The sequence below is a fragment of the Rhinoderma darwinii genome, unplaced genomic scaffold, assembly GCF_050947455.1.
Source record: "Rhinoderma darwinii isolate aRhiDar2 unplaced genomic scaffold, aRhiDar2.hap1 Scaffold_1609, whole genome shotgun sequence".
Classification (NCBI taxonomy): Eukaryota; Metazoa; Chordata; class Amphibia; order Anura; family Rhinodermatidae; genus Rhinoderma; species Rhinoderma darwinii.
Window position 1 is genome coordinate 12164 of NW_027462010.1, and position 22776 is coordinate 34939.

The following is a 22776-nucleotide window of genomic DNA, read 5'->3' on the forward strand; positions in this document are numbered from 1 at the left end:
TTGTGAAACAAAATCTAAACGACATAATAAAAAGTCAACCGCACCTCGGATTCCCAGACAGTCTCCCACACTGGTACTAGCGAGGCCTTAAGCTGTGTAATTTCTGCGTTCCGACGAGAGCAGGGACATTCAGCTTAGAATAGCCATTGACGTTAAATGCTTTAATCCATAGTCCTATTTAATCTATTGTGAAACAAAATCTAAACGACATAATAAAAAGTCAACCGCACCACGGATTCCCAGACAGTCTCCCACACTGGTACTAGCGAGGCCTTAAGCTGTGTAACTTCTGCGATCTGACGAGAGCAGGCACATTCAGCTTAGAATGGCCATTGACATTAAATGCTTTAATCCATAGTCCTTTTTAATCGATTGTGAAACAAAATCTAAACGACATAATAAAAAGTCAACCACACCACGGATTCCCAGACAGTCTCCCACACTGGTACTAGCGAGGCCTTAAGCTGTGTAACTTCTGCGATCTGACGAGAGCAGGCACATTCAGCTTAGAATGGCCATTGACATTAAAAGCCTTAATCCATAGTCCTATTTAATCTATTGTGAAACAAAATCTAAACAACATAATTAAAAGTCAACCGCACCACCGATTCCCAGACAGTCTCACACACTGGTACTAGCGAGGCCTTAAGCTGTGTAACTTCTGCGATCTGACGAGAGCAGGGACATTCAGCTTAGAATGGCCATTGGCATTAAATGCTTTAATCCATAGTCCTTTTTAATCGATTGTGAAACAAAATCTAAACGACATAATAAAAATTCAACCGCACCACGGATTCCCAGACAGTCTCCAACGCTGGTACTAGCGAGGCCTTAAGCTGTGTAACTTCTGCGTTCTGACGAGAGCAGGCACATTCAGCTTAGAATGGCCATTGACATTAAATGCTTTAATCCATAGTCCTATTTAATCTATTGTGAAACAAAATCTAAACGACATAATAAAAAGTCAACCGCACCACGGATTCCCAGACAGTCTCCCACACTGGTACTAGCGAGGACTTAAGCTGTGTAACTTCTGCGATCTGACGAGAGCAGGCACATTCAGCTTAGAATGGCCATTGACATTAAATGTTTTAATCCATAGTCCTCTTTAATCGATTGTGAAACAAAATCTAAACGACATAATAAAAAGTCAACCGCACCACGGATTCCCAGACAGTCTCCCACACTGGTACTAGCGAGGCCTTAAGCTGTGTAACTTCTGCGATCTGACGAGAGCAGGCACATTCGGCTTAGAATGGCCATTGACAATAAATGCTTTAATCCATAGTCCTTTTTAATCGATTGTGAAACAAAATCTAAACAACATAATAAAAAGTCAACCGCACCACGGATTCCCAGACAGTCTCCCACACTGGTACTAGCGAGGCGTTAAGCTGTGTAACTTCTGCAATCTAACGAGAGCAGGCACATTCAGCTTAGAATGGCCATTGACATTAAATGCTTTAATCCATAGTCCTTTTTAATCGATTGTGAAACAAAATCTAAACGACATAATAAAAAGTCAACCGCACCTCGGATTCCCAGACAGTCTCCCACACTGGTACTAGCGAGGCCTTAAGCTGTGTAATTTCTGCGTTCCGACGAGAGCAGGGACATTCAGCTTAGAATAGCCATTGACGTTAAATGCTTTAATCCATAGTCCTATTTAATCTATTGTGAAACAAAATCTAAACGACATAATAAAAAGTCAACCGCACCACGGATTCCCAGACAGTCTCCCACACTGGTACTAGCGAGGCCTTAAGCTGTGTAACTTCTGCGATCTGACGAGAGCAGGCACATTCAGCTTAGAATGGCCATTGACATTAAATGCTTTAATCCATAGTCCTTTTTAATCGATTGTGAAACAAAATCTAAACGACATAATAAAAAGTCAACCACACCACGGATTCCCAGACAGTCTCCCACACTGGTACTAGCGAGGCCTTAAGCTGTGTAACTTCTGCGATCTGACGAGAGCAGGCACATTCAGCTTAGAATGGCCATTGACATTAAAAGCCTTAATCCATAGTCCTATTTAATCTATTGTGAAACAAAATCTAAACAACATAATTAAAAGTCAACCGCACCACCGATTCCCAGACAGTCTCACACACTGGTACTAGCGAGGCCTTAAGCTGTGTAACTTCTGCGATCTGACGAGAGCAGGGACATTCAGCTTAGAATGGCCATTGGCATTAAATGCTTTAATCCATAGTCCTTTTTAATCGATTGTGAAACAAAATCTAAACGACATAATAAAAATTCAACCGCACCACGGATTCCCAGACAGTCTCCAACGCTGGTACTAGCGAGGCCTTAAGCTGTGTAACTTCTGCGATCTGACGAGAGCAGGCACATTCAGCTTAGAATGGCCATTGACATTAAATGTTTTAATCCATAGTCCTCTTTAATCGATTGTGAAACAAAATCTAAACGACATAATAAAAAGTCAACCGCACCACGGATTCCCAGACAGTCTCCCACACTGGTACTAGCGAGGCCTTAAGCTGTGTAACTTCTGCGATCTGACGAGAGCAGGCACATTCGGCTTAGAATGGCCATTGACAATAAATGCTTTAATCCATAGTCCTTTTTAATCGATTGTGAAACAAAATCTAAACAACATAATAAAAAGTCAACCGCACCACGGATTCCCAGACAGTCTCCCACACTGGTACTAGCGAGGCGTTAAGCTGTGTAACTTCTGCAATCTAACGAGAGCAGGCACATTCAGCTTAGAATGGCCATTGACATTAAATGCTTTAATCCATAGTCCTTTTTAATCGATTGTGAAACAAAATCTAAACGACATAATAAAAAGTCAACCGCACCTCGGATTCCCAGACAGTCTCCCACACTGGTACTAGCGAGGCCTTAAGCTGTGTAATTTCTGCGTTCCGACGAGAGCAGGGACATTCAGCTTAGAATAGCCATTGACATTAAATGCTTTAATCCATAGTCCTATTTAATCTATTGTGAAACAAAATCTAAACGACATAATAAAAAGTCAACCGCACCACGGATTCCCAGACAGTCTCCCACACTGGTACTAGCGAGGCCTTAAGCTGTGTAACTTCTGCGATCTGACGAGAGCAGGCACATTCAGCTTAGAATGGCCATTGACATTAAATGCTTTAATCCATAGTCCTTTTTAATCGATTGTGAAACAAAATCTAAACGACATAATAAAAAGTCAACCACACCACGGATTCCCAGACAGTCTCCCACACTGGTACTAGCGAGGCCTTAAGCTGTGTAACTTCTGCGATCTGACGAGAGCAGGCACATTCAGCTTAGAATGGCCATTGACATTAAAAGCCTTAATCCATAGTCCTATTTAATCTATTGTGAAACAAAATCTAAACAACATAATTAAAAGTCAACCGCACCACCGATTCCCAGACAGTCTCACACACTGGTACTAGCGAGGCCTTAAGCTGTGTAACTTCTGCGATCTGACGAGAGCAGGGACATTCAGCTTAGAATGGCCATTGGCATTAAATGCTTTAATCCATAGTCCTTTTTAATCGATTGTGAAACAAAATCTAAACGACATAATAAAAATTCAACCGCACCACGGATTCCCAGACAGTCTCCAACGCTGGTACTAGCGAGGCCTTAAGCTGTGTAACTTCTGCGTTCTGACGAGAGCAGGCACATTCAGCTTAGAATGGCCATTGACATTAAATGCTTTAATCCATAGTCCTATTTAATCTATTGTGAAACAAAATCTAAACGACATAATAAAAAGTCAACCGCACCACGGATTCCCAGACAGTCTCCCACACTGGTACTAGCGAGGACTTAAGCTGTGTAACTTCTGCGATCTGACGAGAGCAGGCACATTCAGCTTAGAATGGCCATTGACATTAAATGTTTTAATCCATAGTCCTCTTTAATCGATTGTGAAACAAAATCTAAACGACATAATAAAAAGTCAACCGCACCACGGATTCCCAGACAGTCTCCCACACTGGTACTAGCGAGGCCTTAAGCTGTGTAACTTCTGCGATCTGACGAGAGCAGGCACATTCGGCTTAGAATGGCCATTGACAATAAATGCTTTAATCCATAGTCCTTTTTAATCGATTGTGAAACAAAATCTAAACAACATAATAAAAAGTCAACCGCACCACGGATTCCCAGACAGTCTCCCACACTGGTACTAGCGAGGCGTTAAGCTGTGTAACTTCTGCAATCTAACGAGAGCAGGCACATTCAGCTTAGAATGGCCATTGACATTAAATGCTTTAATCCATAGTCCTTTTTAATCGATTGTGAAACAAAATCTAAACGACATAATAAAAAGTCAACCGCACCACGGATTCCCAGACAGTCTCCCACACTGGTACTAACGAGGCCTTAAGCTGCGTAACTTCTGCGATCTGACGAGAGCAGGCACATTCAGCTTAGAATGGCCATTGCCATTAAAAGCCTTAATCCATAGTCCTATTTAATCTATTGTGAAACAAAATCTAAACAACATAATAAAAAGTCAACCGCACCACGGATTCCCAGACAGTCTCCCACACTGGTATTAGCGAGGCCTTAAGCTGTGTAACTTCTGCGATCTGACGAGAGCAGGCACATTCAGCTTAGAATGGCCATTGACATTAAAAGCCTTAATCCATAGTCCTATTTAATCTATTGTGAAACAAAATCTAAACAACATAATAAAAAGTCAACCGCACCACGGATTCCCAGACAGTCTCCCACACTGGTACTAGCGAGGCCTTAAGCTGTGTAACTTCTGCGTTCTGACAAGAGCAGGCACATTCAGCTTAGAATGGCCATTGACATTAAATGCTTTAATCCATAGTCCTATTTAATCTATTGTGAAACAAAATCTAAACGACATAATAAAAAGTAAACCGCACCACGGATTCCCAGACAGTCTCCCACACTGGTACTAGCAAGGACTTAAGCTGTGTAACTTCTGCGATCTGACGAGAGCAGGTACATTCAGCTTAGAATGGACATTGACATTAAATGCTTTAATCCATAGTCCTTTTTAATTGATTGTGAAACAAAATCTAAACGACATAATAAAAAGTCAACCGCACCTCGGATTCCCAGACAGTCTCCCACACTGGTACTAGCGAGGCCTTAAGCTGTGTAATTTCTGCGTTCTGACGAGAGCAGGGACATTCAGCTTAGAATGGCCATTGACGTTAAATGCTTTAATCCATAGTCCTATTTAATCTATTGTGAAACAAAATCTAAACGACATAATAAAAAGTCAACCGCACCACGGATTCCCAGACAGTCTCCCACACTGGTACTAGCGAGGCCTTAAGCTGTGTAACTTCTGCGACCTGACGAGAGCAGGCACATTCAGCTTAGAATAGCCATTGACATTAAATGCTTTAATCCATAGTCCTTTTTAATCGATTGTGAAACAAAATCTAAACGACATAATAAAAAGTCAACCGCACCACGGATTTACAGACAGTCTCCCACACTGGTACTAGCGAGGCCTTAAGCTGTGTAACTTCTGCGATCTGACGAGAGCAGGCACATTCAGCTTAGAATGGCCATTGACATTTAATGCTTTAATCCATAGTCCTTTTTAATCGATTGTGAAACAAAATCTAAACGACATAATAAAAAGGCAACCGCACCACGGATTCCCAGACAGTCTCCCACAATGGTACTAGCGAGGCCTTAAGCTGTGTAACTTCTGCGATCTGACGAGAGCAGGGACATTCAGCTCAGAATGGCCATTGACGTTAAATGCTTTAATCCATAGTCCTATTTAATCTATTGTGAAACAAAATCTAAACGACATAATAAAAAGTCAACCGCACCACGGATTCCCAGACAGTCTCCCACACTGGTACTAGCGAGGCCTTAAGCTGTGTAACTTCTGCGATCTGACGAGAGCAGGCACATTCAGCTTAGAATGGCCTTTGACATTAAATGCTTTAATCCATAGTCCTTTTTAATCGATTGTGAAACAAAATCTAAACGACATAATAAAAAGTCAACCGCACCACGGATTCCCAGACAGTCTCCCACACTGGTACTAGCGAGGCCTTAAGCTGTGTAACTTCTGCGATCTGACGAGAGCAGGGACATTCAGCTTAGAATGGCCATTGTCATTAAATGCTTTAATCCATAGTCCTTTTTAATCGATTGTGAAACAAAATCTAAACGACATAATAAAAAGTCAACCGCACCACGGATTCCCAGACAGTCTCCCACACTGGTACTAGCGAGGCCTTAAGCTGTGTAACTTCTGCGGTCTGACGAGAGCAGGTACATTCAGCTTAGAATGGCCATTGACATTAAATGCTTTAATCCATAGTCCTTTTTAATCGATTGTGAAACAAAATCTAAACAACATAATAAAAAGTCAACCGCACCACGGATTCCCAGACAGTCTCCCACACTGGTACTAGCAAGGCCTTAAGCTGTGTAACTTCTGCGATCTGACGAGAGCAGGGACATTCAGCTTAGAATGGCCATTGCCATTAAATGCTTTAATCCATAGTCCTTTTTAATCGATTGTGAAACAAAATCTAAACGACATAATAAAAATTCAACCGCACCACAGATTCCCAGACAGTCTCCCACACTGGTACTAGCGAGGCCTTAAGCTGTGTAACTTCTGCGATCTGACGAGAGCAGGGACATTCAGCTTAGAATGGCCATTGACACTAAATGCTTTAATACATAGTCCTTTTTAATCGATTGTGAAAAAAAATCTAAACGACATAATAAAAAGTCAACCGCACCTCGGATTCCCAGACAGTCTCCCACACTGGTACTAGCGAGTCCTTAAGCTGTGTAACTTCTGCGATCTGACGAGAGCAGGGACATTCAGCTTAGAATGGTGATTGACATTAAATGCTTTAATCCATAGTCCTTTTTAATCGATTGTGAAACAAAATCTAAACGACATAATAAAAATTCAACCGCACCACGGATTCCCAGACAGTCTCCCACACTGGTACTAGCGAGGCCTTAAGCTGTGTAACTTCTGCGATCTGACGAGAGCAGGCACATTCAGCTTAGAATGGCCATTGACATTAAATGCTTTAATCCATAGTCCTTTTTAATCGATTGTGAAACAAAATCTAAACAACATAATAAAAAGTCAACCGCACCACGGATTCCCAGACAGTCTCCCACACAGGTACTAGCGAGGCCTTAAGCTGTGTAACTTCTGCGATCTACGAGAGCAGGCACATTCAGCTTAGAATGGCCATTGACATTAAAAGCCTTAATCCATAGTCCTATTTAATCTATTGTGAAACAAAATCTAAACAACATAGTAAAAAGTCAACCGCACCACGTATTCCCAGACAGTCTCCCACACTGGTACTAGCGAGGCCTTAAGCTGTGTAACTTCTGCGATCTGACGAGAGCAGGCACATTCAGCTTAGAATGGCCATTGACATTAAATACTTTAATCCATAGTCCTTTTTAATCGATTGTGAAACAAAATCTAAACGACATAATAAAAAGTCAACCGCACCACGGATTCCCAGACAGTCTCCCACACTGGTACTAGCGAGGCGTTAAGCTGTGTAACTTCTGCGATCTAACGAGAGCAGGCACATTCAGCTTAGAATGGCCATTAACAATAAAAGCCTTAATCCATAGTCCTATTTAATCTATTGTGAAACAAAATCTAAACAACATAATAAAAAGTCAACCGCACCACGGATTCCCAGACAGTCTCCCACACTGGTACTAGCGAGGCGTTAAGCTGTGTAACTTCTGCGATCTAACAAGAGCAGGGACATTCAGCTTAGAATGGCCATTGACATTAAAGGCTTTAATCCATAGTCCTTTTTAATCGATTGTGAAACAAAATCTAAACGACACAATAAAAATTCAACCGCACCACGGATTCCCAGACAGTCTCCCACACTGGTACTAGCGAGGCCTTAAGCTACGTAACTTCTGCGATCTGACGAGAGCAGGCACATTCAGCTTAGAATGGCCATTGACATTAAATCCTTTAATCCATAGTCCTATTTAATCTATTGTGAAACAAAATCTAAACAACATAATAAAAAGTCAACCGCACCACGGATTCCCAGACAGTCTCCCACACTGGTACTAGCGAGGCCTTAAGCTGTGTAACTTCTGCGATCTAAAGAGAGCAGGCACATTCAGCTTAGAATGGCCATTGACATTAAATGCTTTAATCCATAGTACTTTTTAATCGATTGTGAAACAAAATCTAAACGACATAATAAAAAGTCAACCGCACCACGGATTCCCAGACAGTCTCCCACACTGGTACTAGCGAGGCCTTAAGCTGTGTAACTTCTGCGATCTGACGAGATCAGGGACATTCAGCTTAGAATGGCCATTGACATTAAATGCTTTAATCCATAGTCCTTTTTAATCGATTGTGAAACAAAATCTAAACGACATAATAAAAAGTCAACCGCACCACGGATTCCCAGACAGTCTCCCACACTGGTACTAGCGAGTCCTTAAGCTGTGTAACTTCTGCGATCTGACGAGAGCAGGCACATTCAGCTTAGAATGGCCATTGACGTTAAATGTTTTAATCCATAGTCCTATTTAATCTATTGTGAAACAAAATCTAAACGACTTAATAAAAAGTCAACCGCAACACGGATTCCCAGACAGTCTCCCACACTTGTACTAGCGAGGCGTTAAGCTGTGTAACTTCTGCGATCTAACGAGAACAGGCACATTCAGCTTAGAATGGCCATTGACATTAAATGCTTTAATCCATAGTCCTTTTTAATCGATTGTGAAACAAAATCTAAATGACATAATAAAAAGTCAACCGCACCACGGATTCCCAGACAGTCTCCCACACTGGTACTAGCGAGGCCTTAAACTGTGTAACTTCTGCGATCTGACGAGAGCAGGCACATTCAGCTTAGAATGGCCATTAACATTAAAAGCCTTAATCCATAGTCCTATTTAATCTATTGTGAAACAAAATCTAAACGACATAATAAAAAGGCAACCGCACCACGGATTCCCAGACAGTCTCCCACACTGGTACTAGCGAGGCGTTAAGCTGTGTAACTTCTGCGATCTAACAAGAGCAGGGACATTCAGCTTAGAATGACCATTGACATTAAAGGATTTAATCCATAGTCCTTTTTAATCGATTGTGAAACAAAATCTAAACGACACAATAAAAATTCAACCGCACCACGGATTCCCAGACAGTCTCCCACACTGGTACTAGCGAGGCCTTAAGCTGTGTAACTTCTGCGTTCTGACCAGAGCAGGCACATTCAGCTTAGAATGGCCATTGACGTTAAATGCTTTAATCCATAGTCCTATTTAATCTATTGTGAAACAAAATCTAAACGACATAATCAAAAGTCAACCACCCCACGGATTCCCAGACAGTCTCCCACACTGGTACTAGCGAGGCCTTAAGCTGTGTAACTTCTGCGATCTGACGAGAGCAGGCACATTCAGTTTAGAATGGCCATTGACATCAAATGCTTTAATCCATAGTACTTTTTAATCGATTGTGAAACAAAATCTAAACGACATAATAAAAAGTCAACCGCACCACGGATTCCCAGACAGTCTCCCACACTGGTACTAGCGAGGCCTTAAGCTGTGTAACTTCTGCGATCTGACGAGAGCAGGGACATTCAGCTTAGAATGGCCATTGACGTTAAATGCGTTAATCCATAGTCCTTTTTAATCGATTGTGAAACAAAATCTAAACGACATAATAAAAAGTCAACCGCACCACGGATTCCCAGACAGTCTCCCACACTGGTACTAGCGAGTCCTTAAGCTGTGTAACTTCTGCGATCTGACGAGAGCAGGCACATTCAGCTTAGAATGGCCATTGACGTTAAATGCTTTAATCCATAGTCCTATTTAATCTATTGTGAAACAAAATCTAAACGACTTAATAAAAAGTCAACCGCACCACGGATTCCCAGACAGTCTCCCACACTGGTACTAGCGAGGCCTTAAGCTGTGTAACTTCTGCGATCTGACGAGAGCAGGCACATTCAGCTTAGAATGGCCATTGACATTAAATGCTTTAATCCATAGTCCTTTTTAATCGATTGTGAAACAAAATCTAAACGACATAATAAAAAGTCAACCGCACCACGTATTCCCAGACAGTCTCCCACACTGGTACTAGCGAGGCCTTAAGCTGTGTGACTTCTGCGATCTGACGAGAGCAGGCACATTCAGTTTAGAATGGCCATTAACATTAAAAGCCTTAATCCATAGTCCTATTTAATCTATTGTGAAACAAAATCTAAACGACATAATAAAAATTCAACCGCACCACGGATTCCCAGACAGTCTCCCACACTGGTACTAGCGAGGCCTTAAGCTGTGTAACTTCTGCGTTCTGACCAGAGCAGGCACATTCAGCTTAGAATGGCCATTGACGTTAAATGCTTTAATCCATAGTCCTATTTAATCTATTGTGAAACAAAATCTAAACGACATAATCAAAAGTCAACCACACCACGGATTCCCAGACAGTCTCCCACACTGGAACTAGCGAGGCCTTAAGCTGTGTAACTTCTGCGATCTGACGAGAGCAGGGACATTCAGCTTAGAATGGCCATTGACATTAAGTGCTTTAATCCATAGTCCTTTTTAATCGATTGTGAAACAAAATCTAAACGACATAATAAAAAGTCAACCGCACCACGGATTCCCAGACAGTCTCCCACACTGGTACTAGCGAATCCTTAAGATGTGTAACTTCTGCGATCTGACGAGAGCAGGCACATTCAGCTTAGAATGGCCATTGACGTTAAATGCTTTAATCCATAGTCCTATTTAATCGATTGTGAAACAAAATCTAAACGACTTAATAAAAAGTCAACCGCACCACGGATTCCCAGACAGTCTCCCACACAGGTACTAGCGAGGCCTTAAGCTGTGTAACTTCTGCGATCTGACGAGAGCAGGCACATTCAGCTTAGAATGGCCATTGACATTAAATGCTTTAATCCATAGTCCTTTTTAATCGATTGTGAAACAAAATCTAAACGACATAATAAAAAGTCAACCGTACCATGGATTCCCAGACAGTCTCCCACACTGGTACTAGCGAGGCCTTAAGCTGTGTAACTTCTGCGATCTGACGAGAGCAGGCACATTCAGCTTAGAATGGCCATTGACATTAAATGCTTTAATCAATAGTCCTATTTAATCTATTGTGAAACAAAATCTAAACGACATAATAAAAAGTCAACCGCACCACGGATTCCCAGACAGTCTCCCACACTGGTACTAGCTAGGCGTTAAGCTGTGTAACTTCTGCGATCTAACGAGAGCAGGCACATTCAGCTTAGAATGGCCATTGACATTAAATGCTTTAATCCATAGTCCTTTTTAATCGATTGTGAAACAAAATCTAAACGACATAATAAAAAGTCAACCGCACCACGGATTCCCAGACAGTCTCCCACACTGGTACTAGCGAGGCCTAAAGCTGTGTAACTTCTAGCGATCTGACGAGAGCAGGCACTTTCAGCTTAGAATGGCCATTAACATTAAAAGCCTTAATCCATAGTCCTATTTAATCTATTGTGAAACAAAATCTAAACAACATAATAAAAAGTCAACCGCACCACGAATTCCCAGACAGTCTCCCACACTGGTACTAGCGAGGGCTTAAGCTGTGTAACTTCTGCGATCTGACGAGAGCAGGCACATTCAGCTTAGAATGGACATTGACATTAAAAGCCTTAATCCATAGTCCTATTTAATCTATTGTGAAACAAAATCTAAACAACATAATAAAAAGTCAACCGCACCACGGATTCCCAGACAGTCTCCCACACTGGTACTAGCGAGGCCTTAAGCTGTGTAACTTCTGCGTTCTGACCAGAGCAGGCACATTCAGCTTAGAATGGCCATTGACGTTAAATGCTTTAATCCATAGTCCTATTTAATCTATTGTGAAACAAAATCTAAACGACATAATAAAAAGTCAACCACACCACGGATTCCCAGACAGTCTCCCACACTGGTACTAGCGAGGCCTTAAGCTGTGTAACTTCTGCGATCTGACGAGAGCAGGCACATTCAGCTTAGAATGGCCATTGACATTAAATGCTTTAATCCATAGTACTTTTTAATCGATTGTGAAACAAAATCTAAACGACATAATAAAAAGTCAACCGCACCACGGATTCCCAGACAGTCTCCCACACTGGTACTAGCGAGGCCTTAAGCTGTGTAATTTCTGCGATCTGACGAGAGCAGGGACATTCAGCTTAGAATGGCCATTGACATTAAATGCTTTAATCCATAGTCCTTTTTAATCGATTGTGAAACAAAATCTAAACGACATAATAAAAAGTCAACCGCACCACGGATTCCCAGACAGTCTCCCACACTGGTACTAGCGAGGCCTTAAGCTGTGTAACTTCTGCGATCTGACGAGAGCAGGCACATTCAGCTTAGAATGGCCATTGACGTTAAATGCTTTAATCCATAGTCCTATTTAATCTATTGTGAAACAAAATCTAAACGACTTAATAAAAAGTCAACCGCACCACGGATTCCCAGACAGTCTCCCACACTGGTACTAGCGAGGCCTTAAGCTGTGTAACTTCTGCGATCTGACGAGAGCAGGCACATTCAGCTTAGAATGGCCATTGACAATAAATGCTTTAATCCATAGTCCTTTTTAATCGATTGTGAAACAAAATCTAAACGACATAATAAAAAGTCAACCGCACCATGGATTCCCAGACAGTCTCCCACACTGGTACTAGCGAGGCCTTAAGCTGTGTAACTTCTGCGATCCGACGAGAGCAGGGACATTCAGCTTAGAATGGCCATTGACATTAAATGCTTTAATCCTAAGTCCTTTTTAATCGATTGTGAAACAAAATCTAAACGACATAATAAAAAGTCTACCGCACCACGGATTCCCAGACAGTCTCCCACACTGGTACTAGCGAGGCCTTAAGCTGTGTAATTTCTGCGATCTGACGAGAGCAGGGACATTCAGCTTTGAATGGCTATTGACATTAAACGCTTTAATCCATAGTCCTTTTTAATCGATTGTGAAACAAAATCTAAACGACATAATAAAAAGTCAACCGCACCACGGATTCCCAGACAGTCTCCCACACTGGTACTAGCGAGGCCTTAAGCTGTGTAACTTCTGCGATCTGACGAGAGCAGGCACATTCAGCTTAGAATGGCCATTGACGTTAAATGCTTTAATCCATAGTCCTATTTAATCTATTGTGAAACAAAATCTAAACGACTTAATAAAAAGTCAACCGCACCACGGATTCCCAGACAGTCTCCCACACTGGTACTAGCGAGGCCTTAAGCTGTGTAACTTCTGCGATCTGACGAGAGCAGGCACATTCAGCTTAGAATGGCCATTGACAATAAATGCTTTAATCCATAGTCCTTTTTAATCGATTGTGAAACAAAATCTAAACGACATAATAAAAAGTCAACCGCACCATGGATTCCCAGACAGTCTCCCACACTGGTACTAGCGAGGCCTTAAGCTGTGTAACTTCTGCGATCCGACGAGAGCAGGGACATTCAGCTTAGAATGGCCATTGACATTAAATGCTTTAATCCATAGTCCTTTTTAATCGATTGTGAAACAAAATCTAAACGACATAATAAAAATTCAACCCCACCACGGATTCCCAGACAGTCTCCCACACTGGTACTAGCGAGGACTTAAGCTGTGTAACTTCTGCGATCTGACGAGAGCAGGCACATTCAGCTTAGAATGGCCATTGACGTTAAATCCTTTAATCCATAGTCCTATTTAATCTATTGTGAAACAAAATCTAAACGACATAATAAAAAGTCAACCGCACCACGGATTCCCAGCCAGTCTCCCACACTGGTACTAGCGAGGCGTTAAGCTGTGTAACTTCTGCGATCTAACGAGAGCAGGCACATTCAGCTTAGAATGGCCATTGACATTAAATGCTTTAATCCATAGTCCTTTTTAATCGATTGTGAAACAAAATCTAAACGACATAATAAAAAGTCAACCGCACCACGGATTCACAGACAGTCTCCCACACTGGTATTAGCGAGGCCTTAAGCTGTGTAACTTCTGCGATCTGACGAGAGCAGGGACATTCAGCTTAGAATGGCCATTGACATTAAACGCTTTAATCCATAGTCCTTTTTAATCGATTGTGAAACAAAATCTAAACGACATAATAAATATTCAACCGCACCACGTATTCCCAGACAGTCTCCCACACTGGTACTAGCGAGGCCTTAAGCTGTGTAACTTCTGCGATCTGACGAGAGCATGCACATTCAGCTTAGAATTGCCATTGACGTTAAATGCTTTAATCCATAGTCCTATTTAATCGATTGTGAAACAAAATCTAAACGACATAATAAAAAGTCAACCGCACCACGGATTCCCAGACAGTCTCCCACACAGGTACTGGCGAGACCTTAAGCTGTATAACTTCTGCGATCTGACGAGAGCAGGCACATTCAGCTTAGAATGGCCATTGACATTAAAAGCCTTAATCCATAGTCCTATTTAATCTATTGTGAAACAAAATCTAAACAACATAATAAAAAGGCAACCGCACCACGGATTCCCAGACAGTCTCCCACACTGGTACTAGCGAGGCCTTAAGCTGTGTAACTTCTGCGATCTGACGAGAGCAGGCACACTCAGCTTAGAATGGCCATTGACATTAAAAGCCTTAATCCATAGTCCTATTTAATCTATTGTGAAACAAAATCTAAACAACATAATAAAAAGTCAACCGCACCACGGATTCCCAGACAGTCTCCCACACTCGTACTAGCGAGGCCTTAAGCTGTGTAACTTCTGCGATCTGACGAGAGCAGGCACATTCAGCTTAGAATTGCCATTGACGTTAAATGCTTTAATCCATAGTCCTATTTAATCTATTGTGAAACAAAATCTAAACAACATAATAAAAAGTCAACCGCACCACGGATTCCCAGACAGTCTCCCACACTGGTACTAGCGAGGCGTTAAGCTGTGTAACTTCTGCGATCTAACGAGAGCAGGCACATTCAGCTTAGAATGGCCATTGACATTAAATGCTTTAATCCATAGTCCTTTTTAATCGATTGTGAAACAAAATCTAAACGACATAATAAAAAGTAAACCGCACCACGGATTCCCAGACAGTCTCCCACACTGGTACTAGCGAGGCCTTAAGCTGTGTAACTTCTGCGATCTGACGAGAGCAGGCACATTCAGCTTAGAATGGCCATTGACATTAAAGCCTTAATCCATAGTCCTATTTAATCTACTGTGAAACAAAATTTAAACAACATAATAAAAAGTCAACCGCACCACGGATTCCCAGACAGTCTCCCACACTGGTACTAGCAAGGCATTAAGCTGTGTAACTTCTGCGATCTAACGAGAGCAGGCACATTCAGCTTAGAATGGCCATTGACATTAAATGCTTTAATCCATAGTCCTTTTTAATCGATTGTGAAACAAAATCTAAACGACATAATAAAAAGTAAACCGCACCACGGATTCCCAGACAGTCTCCCACACTGGTACTAGCGAGGCCTTAAGCTGTGTAACTTCTGCGATCTGACGAGAGCAGGCACATTCAGCTTAGAATGGCCATTGACATTAAAAGCCTTAATCCATAGTCCTATTTAATCTATTGTGAAACAAAATCTAAACGACATAATAAAAAGTCAACCGCACCACGGATTCCCAGACAGTCTCCCACACTGGTACTAGCGAGGCCTTAAGCTGTGTAACTTCTGCAATCTGACGAGAGCAGGCACATTCAGCTTAGAATGGCCATTGACGTTAAATGCTTTAATCCATAGTCTTATTTAATCGATTGTGAAACAAAATCTAAACGACATAATAAAAAGTCAACCGCACCACGGATTCCCAGACAGTCTCCCACACTGGTACTAGCGAGGCCTTAAGCTGTGTAACTTCTGCGATCTGACGAGAGCAGGGACATTCAGCTTAGAATGGCCATTGACATTAAAGCCTTAATCCATAGTCCTATTTAATCTACTGTGAAACAAAATCTAAACAACATAATAAAAAGTCAACCACACCACGGATTCCCAGACAGTCTCCCACACTGGTACTAGCGAGGCCTTAAGCTGAGTAACTTCTGCGATCTGACGAGAGTAGGCACATTCAGCTTAGAATGGCCATTGACGTTAAATGCTTTAATCCATAGTCCTATTTAATCTATTGTGAAACAAAATCTAAACGACATAATAAAAAGTCAACCGCACCACGGATTCCCAGACAGTCTCCCACCCTGGTACTAGCGAGGCCTTAAGCTGTGTAACTTCTGCGATCTGACGAGAGCAGGCACATTCAGCTTAGAATGGCCATTGACATTAAATGCTTTAATCCATAGTCCTTTTTAATCGATTGTGAAACAAAATCTAAACGACATAATAAAAAGTCAACCGCACCACGGATTCCCAAACAGTCTCCCACACTGGTACTAGCGAGGCCTTAAGCTGTGTAACTTCTGCGATCTGACGAGAGCAGGCACATTCAGCTTAGAATAGCCATTGACATTAAATGCTTTAATCCATAGTCCTTTTTAATCGATTGTGAAACAAAATCTAAACGACATAATAAAAAGGCAAGCGCACCACAGATTCCCAGACAGTCTCCCACACTGGTACTAGCGAGGCCTTAAGCTGTGTAACTTCTGCGTTCTGACGAGAGCAGGCACATTCAGCTTAGAATGGCCATTGACGTTAAATGCTTTAATCCATAGTCCTATTTAATCTATTGTGAAACAAAATCTAAACGACATAATAAAAAGTCAACCGCACCACGGATTCCCAGACAGTCTCCCACACTGGTACTAGCGAGGCCTTAAGCGGTGTAACTTCTGCGATCTGACGAGAGCAGGCACATTCAGCTTAGAATGGCCATTGACATTAAATGCTTTAATTCATAGTCCTTTTTAATCGATTGTGAAACAAAATCTAAACGACATAATAAAAAGTCAACCGCACCACGGATTCCCAGACAGTCTCCCACACTGGTACTAGTGAGGCCTTAAGCTGTGTAACTTCTGCGATCTGACGAGAGCAGGGACATTCAGCTTAGAATGGCCATTGACATTAAATGCTTTAATCCATAGTCCTTTTTAATCGATTGTGAAACAAAATCGAAACAACATAATAAAAAGTCAACTGCACCACGGATTCCCAGACAGTCTCCCACACTGGTACTAGCGAGGCCTTAGGCTGTGTAACTTCTGCGATCTGACGAGAGCAGGGGCATTCAGCTTAGAATGGCCATTGACATTAAATGCTTTAATCCATAGTCCTTTTTAATCGATTGTGAAACAAAATCTAAACGACATAATAAAAATTCAACGCACCACGGATTCCCAGACAGTCTCCCACACTGGTACTAGCGAGGCCTTAAGCTGTGTAACTTTTGCGATCTAACGAGAGCAGGCACACTCAGCTTAGAATGGCCATTGACATTAAAAGCCTTAATCCATAGTCCTATTTAATCTATTGTGAAACAAAATCTAAACAACATAATAAAAAGTCAACCTCACCACGGATTCCCAGACAGTCTCCCACACTCGTACTAGCAAGGCCTTAAGCTGTGTAACTTCTGCCATCTGACGAGAGCAGGGACATTCAGCTTAGAATGGCCATTGACATTAAATTCTTTAATCCATAGTCCTTTTTAATCAATTGTGAAACAAAATCTAAACGACATAACAAAAAGTCAACTGCACCACGGATTCCCAGACAGTCTCCCACACTGGTACTAGCAAGGCATTAAGCTGTGTAACTTCTGCGATCTAACGAGAGCAGGCACATTCAGCTTAGAATGGCCATTGACATTAAATGCTTTAATCCATAGTCCTTTTTAATCGATTGTGAAACAAAATCTAAACGACATAATAAAAAGTAAACCGCACCACGGATTCCCAGACAGTCTCCCACACTGGTACTAGCGAGGCCTTAAGCTGTGTAACTTCTGCGATCTGACGAGAGCAGGCACATTCAGCTTAGAATGGCCATTGACATTAAAGCCTTAATCCATAGTCCTATTTAATCTACTGTGAAACAAAATTTAAACAACATAATAAAAAGTCAACCGCACCACGGATTCCCAGACAGTCTCCCACACTGGTACTAGCAAGGCATTAAGCTGTGTAACTTCTGCGATCTAACGAGAGCAGGCACATTCAGCTTAGAATGGCCATTGACATTAAATGCTTTAATCCATAGTCCTTTTTAATCGATTGTGAAACAAAATCTAAACGACATAATAAAAAGTAAACCGCACCACGGATTCCCAGACAGTCTCCCACACTGGTACTAGCGAGGCCTTAAGCTGTGTAACTTCTGCGATCTGACGAGAGCAGGCACATTCAGCTTAGAATGGCCATTGACATTAAAAGCCTTAATCCATAGTCCTATTTAATCTATTGTGAAACAAAATCTAAACGACATAATAAAAAGTCAACCGCACCACGGATTCCCAGACAGTCTCCCACACTGGTACTAGCGAGGCCTTAAGCTGTGTAACTTCTGCAATCTGACGAGAGCAGGCACATTCAGCTTAGAATGGCCATTGACGTTAAATGCTTTAATCCATAGTCTTATTTAATCGATTGTGAAACAAAATCTAAACGACATAATAAAAAGTCAACCGCACCACGGATTCCCAGACAGTCTCCCACACTGGTACTAGCGAGGCCTTAAGCTGTGTAACTTCTGCGATCTGACGAGAGCAGGGACATTCAGCTTAGAATGGCCATTGACATTAAAGCCTTAATCCATAGTCCTATTTAATCTACTGTGAAACAAAATCTAAACAACATAATAAAAAGTCAACCACACCACGGATTCCCAGACAGTCTCCCACACTGGTACTAGCGAGGCCTTAAGCTGAGTAACTTCTGCGATCTGACGAGAGTAGGCACATTCAGCTTAGAATGGCCATTGACGTTAAATGCTTTAATCCATAGTCCTATTTAATCTATTGTGAAACAAAATCTAAACGACATAATAAAAAGTCAACCGCACCACGGATTCCCAGACAGTCTCCCACCCTGGTACTAGCGAGGCCTTAAGCTGTGTAACTTCTGCGATCTGACGAGAGCAGGCACATTCAGCTTAGAATGGCCATTGACATTAAATGCTTTAATCCATAGTCCTTTTTAATCGATTGTGAAACAAAATCTAAACGACATAATAAAAAGTCAACCGCACCACGGATTCCCAAACAGTCTCCCACACTGGTACTAGCGAGGCCTTAAGCTGTGTAACTTCTGCGATCTGACGAGAGCAGGCACATTCAGCTTAGAATAGCCATTGACATTAAATGCTTTAATCCATAGTCCTTTTTAATCGATTGTGAAACAAAATCTAAACGACATAATAAAAAGGCAAGCGCACCACAGATTCCCAGACAGTCTCCCACACTGGTACTAGCGAGGCCTTAAGCTGTGTAACTTCTGCGTTCTGACGAGAGCAGGCACATTCAGCTTAGAATGGCCATTGACGTTAAATGCTTTAATCCATAGTCCTATTTAATCTATTGTGAAACAAAATCTAAACGACATAATAAAAAGTCAACCGCACCACGGATTCCCAGACAGTCTCCCACACTGGTACTAGCGAGGCCTTAAGCGGTGTAACTTCTGCGATCTGACGAGAGCAGGCACATTCAGCTTAGAATGGCCATTGACATTAAATGCTTTAATTCATAGTCCTTTTTAATCGATTGTGAAACAAAATCTAAACGACATAATAAAAAGTCAACCGCACCACGGATTCCCAGACAGTCTCCCACACTGGTACTAGTGAGGCCTTAAGCTGTGTAACTTCTGCGATCTGACGAGAGCAGGGACATTCAGCTTAGAATGGCCATTGACATTAAATGCTTTAATCCATAGTCCTTTTTAATCGATTGTGAAACAAAATCGAAACAACATAATAAAAAGTCAACTGCACCACGGATTCCCAGACAGTCTCCCACACTGGTACTAGCGAGGCCTTAGGCTGTGTAACTTCTGCGATCTGACGAGAGCAGGGGCATTCAGCTTAGAATGGCCATTGACATTAAATGCTTTAATCCATAGTCCTTTTTAATCGATTGTGAAACAAAATCTAAACGACATAATAAAAATTCAACGCACCACGGATTCCCAGACAGTCTCCCACACTGGTACTAGCGAGGCCTTAAGCTGTGTAACTTTTGCGATCTAACGAGAGCAGGCACACTCAGCTTAGAATGGCCATTGACATTAAAAGCCTTAATCCATAGTCCTATTTAATCTATTGTGAAACAAAATCTAAACAACATAATAAAAAGTCAACCTCACCACGGATTCCCAGACAGTCTCCCACACTCGTACTAGCAAGGCCTTAAGCTGTGTAACTTCTGCCATCTGACGAGAGCAGGGACATTCAGCTTAGAATGGCCATTGACATTAAATTCTTTAATCCATAGTCCTTTTTAATCAATTGTGAAACAAAATCTAAACGACATAACAAAAAGTCAACTGCACCACGGATTCCCAGACAGTCTCCCACACTGGTACTAGCGAGGGCTTAAGCTGTGTAACTTCTGCGATCTGACGAGAGCAGGCACATTCAGCTTAGAATGGCCATTGACGTTAAATGCTTTAATCCATAGTCCTATTTAATCTATTGTGAAACAAAATCTAAACGACATAATAAAAAGTCAACCGCACCATGGATTCCCAGACAGTCTCCCACACTCGTACTAGCGAGGCCTTAAGCTGTGTAACTTCTGCGACCTAACGAGAGCAGGCACATTCAGCTTAGAATGGCCATTGACATTAAATGCTTTAATCCATAGTCCTATTTAATCTATTGTGAAACAAAATCTAAACGACATAATAAAAAGTCAACCGCACCACGGATTCCCAGACAGTCTCCCACCCTGGTACTAGCGAGGCCTTAAGCTGTGTAACTTCTGCGATCTGACGAGAGCAGGCACATTCAGCTTAGAATGGCCATTGACATTAAATGCTTTAATCCATAGTCCTTTTTAATCGATTGTGAAACAAAATCTAAACGACATAATAAAAAGTCAACCGCACCACGGATTCCCAAACAGTCTCCCACACTGGTACTAGCGAGGCCTTAAGCTGTGTAACTTCTGCGATCTGACGAGAGCAGGCACATTCAGCTTAGAATAGCCATTGACATTAAATGCTTTAATCCATAGTCCTTTTTAATCGATTGTGAAACAAAATCTAAACGACATAATAAAAAGGCAAGCGCACCACGGATTCCCAGACAGTCTCCCACACTGGTACTAGCGAGGCCTTAAGCTGTGTAACTTCTGCGTTCTGACGAGAGCAGGCACATTCAGCTTAGAATGGCCATTGACGTTAAATGCTTTAATCCATAGTCCTATTTAATCTATTGTGAAACAAAATCTAAACGACATAATAAAAAGTCAACCGCACCACGGATTCCCAGACAGTCTCCCACACTGGTACTAGCGAGGCCTTAAGCGGTGTAACTTCTGCGATCTGACGAGAGCAGGCACATTCAGCTTAGAATGGCCATTGACATTAAATGCTTTAATTCATAGTCCTTTTTAATCGATTGTGAAACAAAATCTAAACGACATAATAAAAAGTCAACCGCACCACGGATTCCCAGACAGTCTCCCACACTGGTACTAGTGAGGCCTTAAGCTGTGTAACTTCTGCGATCTGACGAGAGCAGGGACATTCAGCTTAGAATGGCCATTGACATTAAATGCTTTAATCCATAGTCCTTTTTAATCGATTGTGAAACAAAATCGAAACAACATAATAAAAAGTCAACTGCACCACGGATTCCCAGACAGTCTCCCACACTGGTACTAGCGAGGCCTTAGGCTGTGTAACTTCTGCGATCTGACGAGAGCAGGGGCATTCAGCTTAGAATGGCCATTGACATTAAATGCTTTAATCCATAGTCCTTTTTAATCGATTGTGAAACAAAATCTAAACGACATAATAAAAATTCAACGCACCACGGATTCCCAGACAGTCTCCCACACTGGTACTAGCGAGGCCTTAAGCTGTGTAACTTTTGCGATCTAACGAGAGCAGGCACACTCAGCTTAGAATGGCCATTGACATTAAAAGCCTTAATCCATAGTCCTATTTAATCTATTGTGAAACAAAATCTAAACAACATAATAAAAAGTCAACCTCACCACGGATTCCCAGACAGTCTCCCACACTCGTACTAGCAAGGCCTTAAGCTGTGTAACTTCTGCCATCTGACGAGAGCAGGGACATTCAGCTTAGAATGGCCATTGACATTAAATTCTTTAATCCATAGTCCTTTTTAATCAATTGTGAAACAAAATCTAAACGACATAACAAAAAGTCAACTGCACCACGGATTCCCAGACAGTCTCCCACACTGGTACTAGCGAGGGCTTAAGCTGTGTAACTTCTGCGATCTGACGAGAGCAGGCACATTCAGCTTAGAATGGCCATTGACGTTAAATGCTTTAATCCATAGTCCTATTTAATCTATTGTGAAACAAAATCTAAACGACATAATAAAAAGTCAACCTCACCATGGATTCCCAGACAGTCTCCCACACTCGTACTAGCGAGGCCTTAAGCTGTGTAACTTCTGCGACCTAACGAGAGCAGGCACATTCAGCTTAGAATGGCCATCGACATTAAATGCTTTAATCCATAGTCCTTTTTAATCGATTGTGAAACAAAATCTAAACGACATAATAAAAATTCAACCGCACCACGTATTCCCAGACAGTCTCCCACACTGGTACTAGCGAGGCTTTAA

General features: G+C 41.8%; 106 pseudogenes; all 106 read right to left on the reverse strand.

The window, feature by feature from the left end:
• Positions 1–32: 32 nt before the first annotated feature.
• Positions 33–151, reverse strand: LOC142699536 (5S ribosomal RNA; annotated as a pseudogene).
• A 67-nt stretch (positions 152–218) lies between these two features.
• Positions 219–337, reverse strand: LOC142699563 (5S ribosomal RNA; annotated as a pseudogene).
• Positions 338–404: 67 nt separating this feature from the next.
• On the reverse strand, positions 405–523 carry LOC142699726 (5S ribosomal RNA; annotated as a pseudogene).
• Positions 524–776: 253 nt separating this feature from the next.
• Positions 777–895, reverse strand: LOC142699579 (5S ribosomal RNA; annotated as a pseudogene).
• Positions 896–962: 67 nt separating this feature from the next.
• On the reverse strand, positions 963–1081 carry LOC142699560 (5S ribosomal RNA; annotated as a pseudogene).
• Positions 1082–1148: 67 nt separating this feature from the next.
• Positions 1149–1267, reverse strand: LOC142699542 (5S ribosomal RNA; annotated as a pseudogene).
• Positions 1268–1334: 67 nt separating this feature from the next.
• Positions 1335–1453, reverse strand: LOC142699678 (5S ribosomal RNA; annotated as a pseudogene).
• Positions 1454–1520: 67 nt separating this feature from the next.
• Positions 1521–1639, reverse strand: LOC142699537 (5S ribosomal RNA; annotated as a pseudogene).
• A 67-nt stretch (positions 1640–1706) lies between these two features.
• Positions 1707–1825, reverse strand: LOC142699575 (5S ribosomal RNA; annotated as a pseudogene).
• Positions 1826–1892: 67 nt separating this feature from the next.
• Positions 1893–2011, reverse strand: LOC142699510 (5S ribosomal RNA; annotated as a pseudogene).
• Positions 2012–2264: 253 nt separating this feature from the next.
• Positions 2265–2383, reverse strand: LOC142699602 (5S ribosomal RNA; annotated as a pseudogene).
• A 67-nt stretch (positions 2384–2450) lies between these two features.
• On the reverse strand, positions 2451–2569 carry LOC142699544 (5S ribosomal RNA; annotated as a pseudogene).
• A 67-nt stretch (positions 2570–2636) lies between these two features.
• On the reverse strand, positions 2637–2755 carry LOC142699679 (5S ribosomal RNA; annotated as a pseudogene).
• A 67-nt stretch (positions 2756–2822) lies between these two features.
• On the reverse strand, positions 2823–2941 carry LOC142699538 (5S ribosomal RNA; annotated as a pseudogene).
• A 67-nt stretch (positions 2942–3008) lies between these two features.
• On the reverse strand, positions 3009–3127 carry LOC142699673 (5S ribosomal RNA; annotated as a pseudogene).
• A 67-nt stretch (positions 3128–3194) lies between these two features.
• On the reverse strand, positions 3195–3313 carry LOC142699511 (5S ribosomal RNA; annotated as a pseudogene).
• A 253-nt stretch (positions 3314–3566) lies between these two features.
• On the reverse strand, positions 3567–3685 carry LOC142699580 (5S ribosomal RNA; annotated as a pseudogene).
• Positions 3686–3752: 67 nt separating this feature from the next.
• LOC142699561 (5S ribosomal RNA) lies at positions 3753–3871 on the reverse strand (annotated as a pseudogene).
• Positions 3872–3938: 67 nt separating this feature from the next.
• LOC142699545 (5S ribosomal RNA) lies at positions 3939–4057 on the reverse strand (annotated as a pseudogene).
• Positions 4058–4124: 67 nt separating this feature from the next.
• Positions 4125–4243, reverse strand: LOC142699680 (5S ribosomal RNA; annotated as a pseudogene).
• A 67-nt stretch (positions 4244–4310) lies between these two features.
• LOC142699704 (5S ribosomal RNA) lies at positions 4311–4429 on the reverse strand (annotated as a pseudogene).
• Positions 4430–4496: 67 nt separating this feature from the next.
• LOC142699569 (5S ribosomal RNA) lies at positions 4497–4615 on the reverse strand (annotated as a pseudogene).
• A 67-nt stretch (positions 4616–4682) lies between these two features.
• On the reverse strand, positions 4683–4801 carry LOC142699521 (5S ribosomal RNA; annotated as a pseudogene).
• Positions 4802–5054: 253 nt separating this feature from the next.
• LOC142699539 (5S ribosomal RNA) lies at positions 5055–5173 on the reverse strand (annotated as a pseudogene).
• Positions 5174–5240: 67 nt separating this feature from the next.
• Positions 5241–5359, reverse strand: LOC142699577 (5S ribosomal RNA; annotated as a pseudogene).
• Positions 5360–5426: 67 nt separating this feature from the next.
• Positions 5427–5545, reverse strand: LOC142699634 (5S ribosomal RNA; annotated as a pseudogene).
• A 67-nt stretch (positions 5546–5612) lies between these two features.
• On the reverse strand, positions 5613–5731 carry LOC142699584 (5S ribosomal RNA; annotated as a pseudogene).
• A 67-nt stretch (positions 5732–5798) lies between these two features.
• On the reverse strand, positions 5799–5917 carry LOC142699568 (5S ribosomal RNA; annotated as a pseudogene).
• A 67-nt stretch (positions 5918–5984) lies between these two features.
• On the reverse strand, positions 5985–6103 carry LOC142699562 (5S ribosomal RNA; annotated as a pseudogene).
• Positions 6104–6170: 67 nt separating this feature from the next.
• LOC142699526 (5S ribosomal RNA) lies at positions 6171–6289 on the reverse strand (annotated as a pseudogene).
• A 67-nt stretch (positions 6290–6356) lies between these two features.
• On the reverse strand, positions 6357–6475 carry LOC142699608 (5S ribosomal RNA; annotated as a pseudogene).
• Positions 6476–6542: 67 nt separating this feature from the next.
• Positions 6543–6661, reverse strand: LOC142699610 (5S ribosomal RNA; annotated as a pseudogene).
• Positions 6662–6728: 67 nt separating this feature from the next.
• LOC142699644 (5S ribosomal RNA) lies at positions 6729–6847 on the reverse strand (annotated as a pseudogene).
• A 67-nt stretch (positions 6848–6914) lies between these two features.
• On the reverse strand, positions 6915–7033 carry LOC142699553 (5S ribosomal RNA; annotated as a pseudogene).
• Positions 7034–7100: 67 nt separating this feature from the next.
• On the reverse strand, positions 7101–7218 carry LOC142699639 (5S ribosomal RNA; annotated as a pseudogene).
• A 67-nt stretch (positions 7219–7285) lies between these two features.
• On the reverse strand, positions 7286–7404 carry LOC142699514 (5S ribosomal RNA; annotated as a pseudogene).
• A 67-nt stretch (positions 7405–7471) lies between these two features.
• LOC142699660 (5S ribosomal RNA) lies at positions 7472–7590 on the reverse strand (annotated as a pseudogene).
• Positions 7591–7843: 253 nt separating this feature from the next.
• LOC142699578 (5S ribosomal RNA) lies at positions 7844–7962 on the reverse strand (annotated as a pseudogene).
• Positions 7963–8029: 67 nt separating this feature from the next.
• Positions 8030–8148, reverse strand: LOC142699519 (5S ribosomal RNA; annotated as a pseudogene).
• Positions 8149–8215: 67 nt separating this feature from the next.
• On the reverse strand, positions 8216–8334 carry LOC142699581 (5S ribosomal RNA; annotated as a pseudogene).
• Positions 8335–8401: 67 nt separating this feature from the next.
• On the reverse strand, positions 8402–8520 carry LOC142699604 (5S ribosomal RNA; annotated as a pseudogene).
• Positions 8521–8773: 253 nt separating this feature from the next.
• On the reverse strand, positions 8774–8892 carry LOC142699549 (5S ribosomal RNA; annotated as a pseudogene).
• A 253-nt stretch (positions 8893–9145) lies between these two features.
• Positions 9146–9264, reverse strand: LOC142699622 (5S ribosomal RNA; annotated as a pseudogene).
• Positions 9265–9331: 67 nt separating this feature from the next.
• On the reverse strand, positions 9332–9450 carry LOC142699646 (5S ribosomal RNA; annotated as a pseudogene).
• A 67-nt stretch (positions 9451–9517) lies between these two features.
• On the reverse strand, positions 9518–9636 carry LOC142699713 (5S ribosomal RNA; annotated as a pseudogene).
• A 67-nt stretch (positions 9637–9703) lies between these two features.
• On the reverse strand, positions 9704–9822 carry LOC142699605 (5S ribosomal RNA; annotated as a pseudogene).
• Positions 9823–9889: 67 nt separating this feature from the next.
• LOC142699588 (5S ribosomal RNA) lies at positions 9890–10008 on the reverse strand (annotated as a pseudogene).
• Positions 10009–10075: 67 nt separating this feature from the next.
• Positions 10076–10194, reverse strand: LOC142699614 (5S ribosomal RNA; annotated as a pseudogene).
• A 67-nt stretch (positions 10195–10261) lies between these two features.
• Positions 10262–10380, reverse strand: LOC142699623 (5S ribosomal RNA; annotated as a pseudogene).
• A 67-nt stretch (positions 10381–10447) lies between these two features.
• LOC142699643 (5S ribosomal RNA) lies at positions 10448–10566 on the reverse strand (annotated as a pseudogene).
• A 253-nt stretch (positions 10567–10819) lies between these two features.
• LOC142699702 (5S ribosomal RNA) lies at positions 10820–10938 on the reverse strand (annotated as a pseudogene).
• A 67-nt stretch (positions 10939–11005) lies between these two features.
• On the reverse strand, positions 11006–11124 carry LOC142699617 (5S ribosomal RNA; annotated as a pseudogene).
• Positions 11125–11191: 67 nt separating this feature from the next.
• On the reverse strand, positions 11192–11310 carry LOC142699681 (5S ribosomal RNA; annotated as a pseudogene).
• Positions 11311–11377: 67 nt separating this feature from the next.
• LOC142699662 (5S ribosomal RNA) lies at positions 11378–11497 on the reverse strand (annotated as a pseudogene).
• Positions 11498–11564: 67 nt separating this feature from the next.
• On the reverse strand, positions 11565–11683 carry LOC142699647 (5S ribosomal RNA; annotated as a pseudogene).
• A 67-nt stretch (positions 11684–11750) lies between these two features.
• Positions 11751–11869, reverse strand: LOC142699558 (5S ribosomal RNA; annotated as a pseudogene).
• A 67-nt stretch (positions 11870–11936) lies between these two features.
• Positions 11937–12055, reverse strand: LOC142699508 (5S ribosomal RNA; annotated as a pseudogene).
• A 67-nt stretch (positions 12056–12122) lies between these two features.
• Positions 12123–12241, reverse strand: LOC142699706 (5S ribosomal RNA; annotated as a pseudogene).
• Positions 12242–12308: 67 nt separating this feature from the next.
• On the reverse strand, positions 12309–12427 carry LOC142699685 (5S ribosomal RNA; annotated as a pseudogene).
• A 67-nt stretch (positions 12428–12494) lies between these two features.
• On the reverse strand, positions 12495–12613 carry LOC142699600 (5S ribosomal RNA; annotated as a pseudogene).
• Positions 12614–12680: 67 nt separating this feature from the next.
• Positions 12681–12799, reverse strand: LOC142699635 (5S ribosomal RNA; annotated as a pseudogene).
• Positions 12800–12866: 67 nt separating this feature from the next.
• Positions 12867–12985, reverse strand: LOC142699626 (5S ribosomal RNA; annotated as a pseudogene).
• Positions 12986–13052: 67 nt separating this feature from the next.
• On the reverse strand, positions 13053–13171 carry LOC142699690 (5S ribosomal RNA; annotated as a pseudogene).
• Positions 13172–13238: 67 nt separating this feature from the next.
• Positions 13239–13357, reverse strand: LOC142699612 (5S ribosomal RNA; annotated as a pseudogene).
• A 67-nt stretch (positions 13358–13424) lies between these two features.
• Positions 13425–13543, reverse strand: LOC142699636 (5S ribosomal RNA; annotated as a pseudogene).
• Positions 13544–13796: 253 nt separating this feature from the next.
• Positions 13797–13915, reverse strand: LOC142699657 (5S ribosomal RNA; annotated as a pseudogene).
• A 67-nt stretch (positions 13916–13982) lies between these two features.
• Positions 13983–14101, reverse strand: LOC142699648 (5S ribosomal RNA; annotated as a pseudogene).
• A 67-nt stretch (positions 14102–14168) lies between these two features.
• LOC142699667 (5S ribosomal RNA) lies at positions 14169–14287 on the reverse strand (annotated as a pseudogene).
• A 67-nt stretch (positions 14288–14354) lies between these two features.
• Positions 14355–14473, reverse strand: LOC142699601 (5S ribosomal RNA; annotated as a pseudogene).
• Positions 14474–14540: 67 nt separating this feature from the next.
• Positions 14541–14659, reverse strand: LOC142699582 (5S ribosomal RNA; annotated as a pseudogene).
• A 67-nt stretch (positions 14660–14726) lies between these two features.
• LOC142699594 (5S ribosomal RNA) lies at positions 14727–14845 on the reverse strand (annotated as a pseudogene).
• A 67-nt stretch (positions 14846–14912) lies between these two features.
• On the reverse strand, positions 14913–15031 carry LOC142699629 (5S ribosomal RNA; annotated as a pseudogene).
• A 67-nt stretch (positions 15032–15098) lies between these two features.
• LOC142699530 (5S ribosomal RNA) lies at positions 15099–15217 on the reverse strand (annotated as a pseudogene).
• Positions 15218–15283: 66 nt separating this feature from the next.
• Positions 15284–15402, reverse strand: LOC142699650 (5S ribosomal RNA; annotated as a pseudogene).
• A 67-nt stretch (positions 15403–15469) lies between these two features.
• Positions 15470–15588, reverse strand: LOC142699533 (5S ribosomal RNA; annotated as a pseudogene).
• Positions 15589–15655: 67 nt separating this feature from the next.
• LOC142699550 (5S ribosomal RNA) lies at positions 15656–15774 on the reverse strand (annotated as a pseudogene).
• Positions 15775–15841: 67 nt separating this feature from the next.
• Positions 15842–15960, reverse strand: LOC142699714 (5S ribosomal RNA; annotated as a pseudogene).
• A 66-nt stretch (positions 15961–16026) lies between these two features.
• LOC142699658 (5S ribosomal RNA) lies at positions 16027–16145 on the reverse strand (annotated as a pseudogene).
• A 67-nt stretch (positions 16146–16212) lies between these two features.
• LOC142699507 (5S ribosomal RNA) lies at positions 16213–16331 on the reverse strand (annotated as a pseudogene).
• A 67-nt stretch (positions 16332–16398) lies between these two features.
• Positions 16399–16517, reverse strand: LOC142699515 (5S ribosomal RNA; annotated as a pseudogene).
• Positions 16518–16584: 67 nt separating this feature from the next.
• Positions 16585–16703, reverse strand: LOC142699619 (5S ribosomal RNA; annotated as a pseudogene).
• A 67-nt stretch (positions 16704–16770) lies between these two features.
• On the reverse strand, positions 16771–16889 carry LOC142699564 (5S ribosomal RNA; annotated as a pseudogene).
• Positions 16890–16956: 67 nt separating this feature from the next.
• Positions 16957–17075, reverse strand: LOC142699723 (5S ribosomal RNA; annotated as a pseudogene).
• A 67-nt stretch (positions 17076–17142) lies between these two features.
• Positions 17143–17261, reverse strand: LOC142699525 (5S ribosomal RNA; annotated as a pseudogene).
• A 438-nt stretch (positions 17262–17699) lies between these two features.
• LOC142699656 (5S ribosomal RNA) lies at positions 17700–17818 on the reverse strand (annotated as a pseudogene).
• Positions 17819–17885: 67 nt separating this feature from the next.
• LOC142699534 (5S ribosomal RNA) lies at positions 17886–18004 on the reverse strand (annotated as a pseudogene).
• A 66-nt stretch (positions 18005–18070) lies between these two features.
• LOC142699651 (5S ribosomal RNA) lies at positions 18071–18189 on the reverse strand (annotated as a pseudogene).
• Positions 18190–18256: 67 nt separating this feature from the next.
• On the reverse strand, positions 18257–18375 carry LOC142699535 (5S ribosomal RNA; annotated as a pseudogene).
• A 67-nt stretch (positions 18376–18442) lies between these two features.
• Positions 18443–18561, reverse strand: LOC142699552 (5S ribosomal RNA; annotated as a pseudogene).
• Positions 18562–18628: 67 nt separating this feature from the next.
• On the reverse strand, positions 18629–18747 carry LOC142699715 (5S ribosomal RNA; annotated as a pseudogene).
• A 66-nt stretch (positions 18748–18813) lies between these two features.
• On the reverse strand, positions 18814–18932 carry LOC142699659 (5S ribosomal RNA; annotated as a pseudogene).
• Positions 18933–18999: 67 nt separating this feature from the next.
• LOC142699630 (5S ribosomal RNA) lies at positions 19000–19118 on the reverse strand (annotated as a pseudogene).
• Positions 19119–19185: 67 nt separating this feature from the next.
• LOC142699516 (5S ribosomal RNA) lies at positions 19186–19304 on the reverse strand (annotated as a pseudogene).
• A 67-nt stretch (positions 19305–19371) lies between these two features.
• LOC142699621 (5S ribosomal RNA) lies at positions 19372–19490 on the reverse strand (annotated as a pseudogene).
• Positions 19491–19557: 67 nt separating this feature from the next.
• On the reverse strand, positions 19558–19676 carry LOC142699566 (5S ribosomal RNA; annotated as a pseudogene).
• A 67-nt stretch (positions 19677–19743) lies between these two features.
• LOC142699724 (5S ribosomal RNA) lies at positions 19744–19862 on the reverse strand (annotated as a pseudogene).
• A 67-nt stretch (positions 19863–19929) lies between these two features.
• LOC142699527 (5S ribosomal RNA) lies at positions 19930–20048 on the reverse strand (annotated as a pseudogene).
• A 438-nt stretch (positions 20049–20486) lies between these two features.
• LOC142699585 (5S ribosomal RNA) lies at positions 20487–20605 on the reverse strand (annotated as a pseudogene).
• A 67-nt stretch (positions 20606–20672) lies between these two features.
• Positions 20673–20791, reverse strand: LOC142699689 (5S ribosomal RNA; annotated as a pseudogene).
• Positions 20792–20858: 67 nt separating this feature from the next.
• Positions 20859–20977, reverse strand: LOC142699695 (5S ribosomal RNA; annotated as a pseudogene).
• A 67-nt stretch (positions 20978–21044) lies between these two features.
• LOC142699517 (5S ribosomal RNA) lies at positions 21045–21163 on the reverse strand (annotated as a pseudogene).
• A 67-nt stretch (positions 21164–21230) lies between these two features.
• Positions 21231–21349, reverse strand: LOC142699592 (5S ribosomal RNA; annotated as a pseudogene).
• A 67-nt stretch (positions 21350–21416) lies between these two features.
• LOC142699567 (5S ribosomal RNA) lies at positions 21417–21535 on the reverse strand (annotated as a pseudogene).
• A 67-nt stretch (positions 21536–21602) lies between these two features.
• LOC142699725 (5S ribosomal RNA) lies at positions 21603–21721 on the reverse strand (annotated as a pseudogene).
• A 67-nt stretch (positions 21722–21788) lies between these two features.
• LOC142699528 (5S ribosomal RNA) lies at positions 21789–21907 on the reverse strand (annotated as a pseudogene).
• A 438-nt stretch (positions 21908–22345) lies between these two features.
• On the reverse strand, positions 22346–22464 carry LOC142699586 (5S ribosomal RNA; annotated as a pseudogene).
• Positions 22465–22776: the final 312 nt, after the last annotated feature.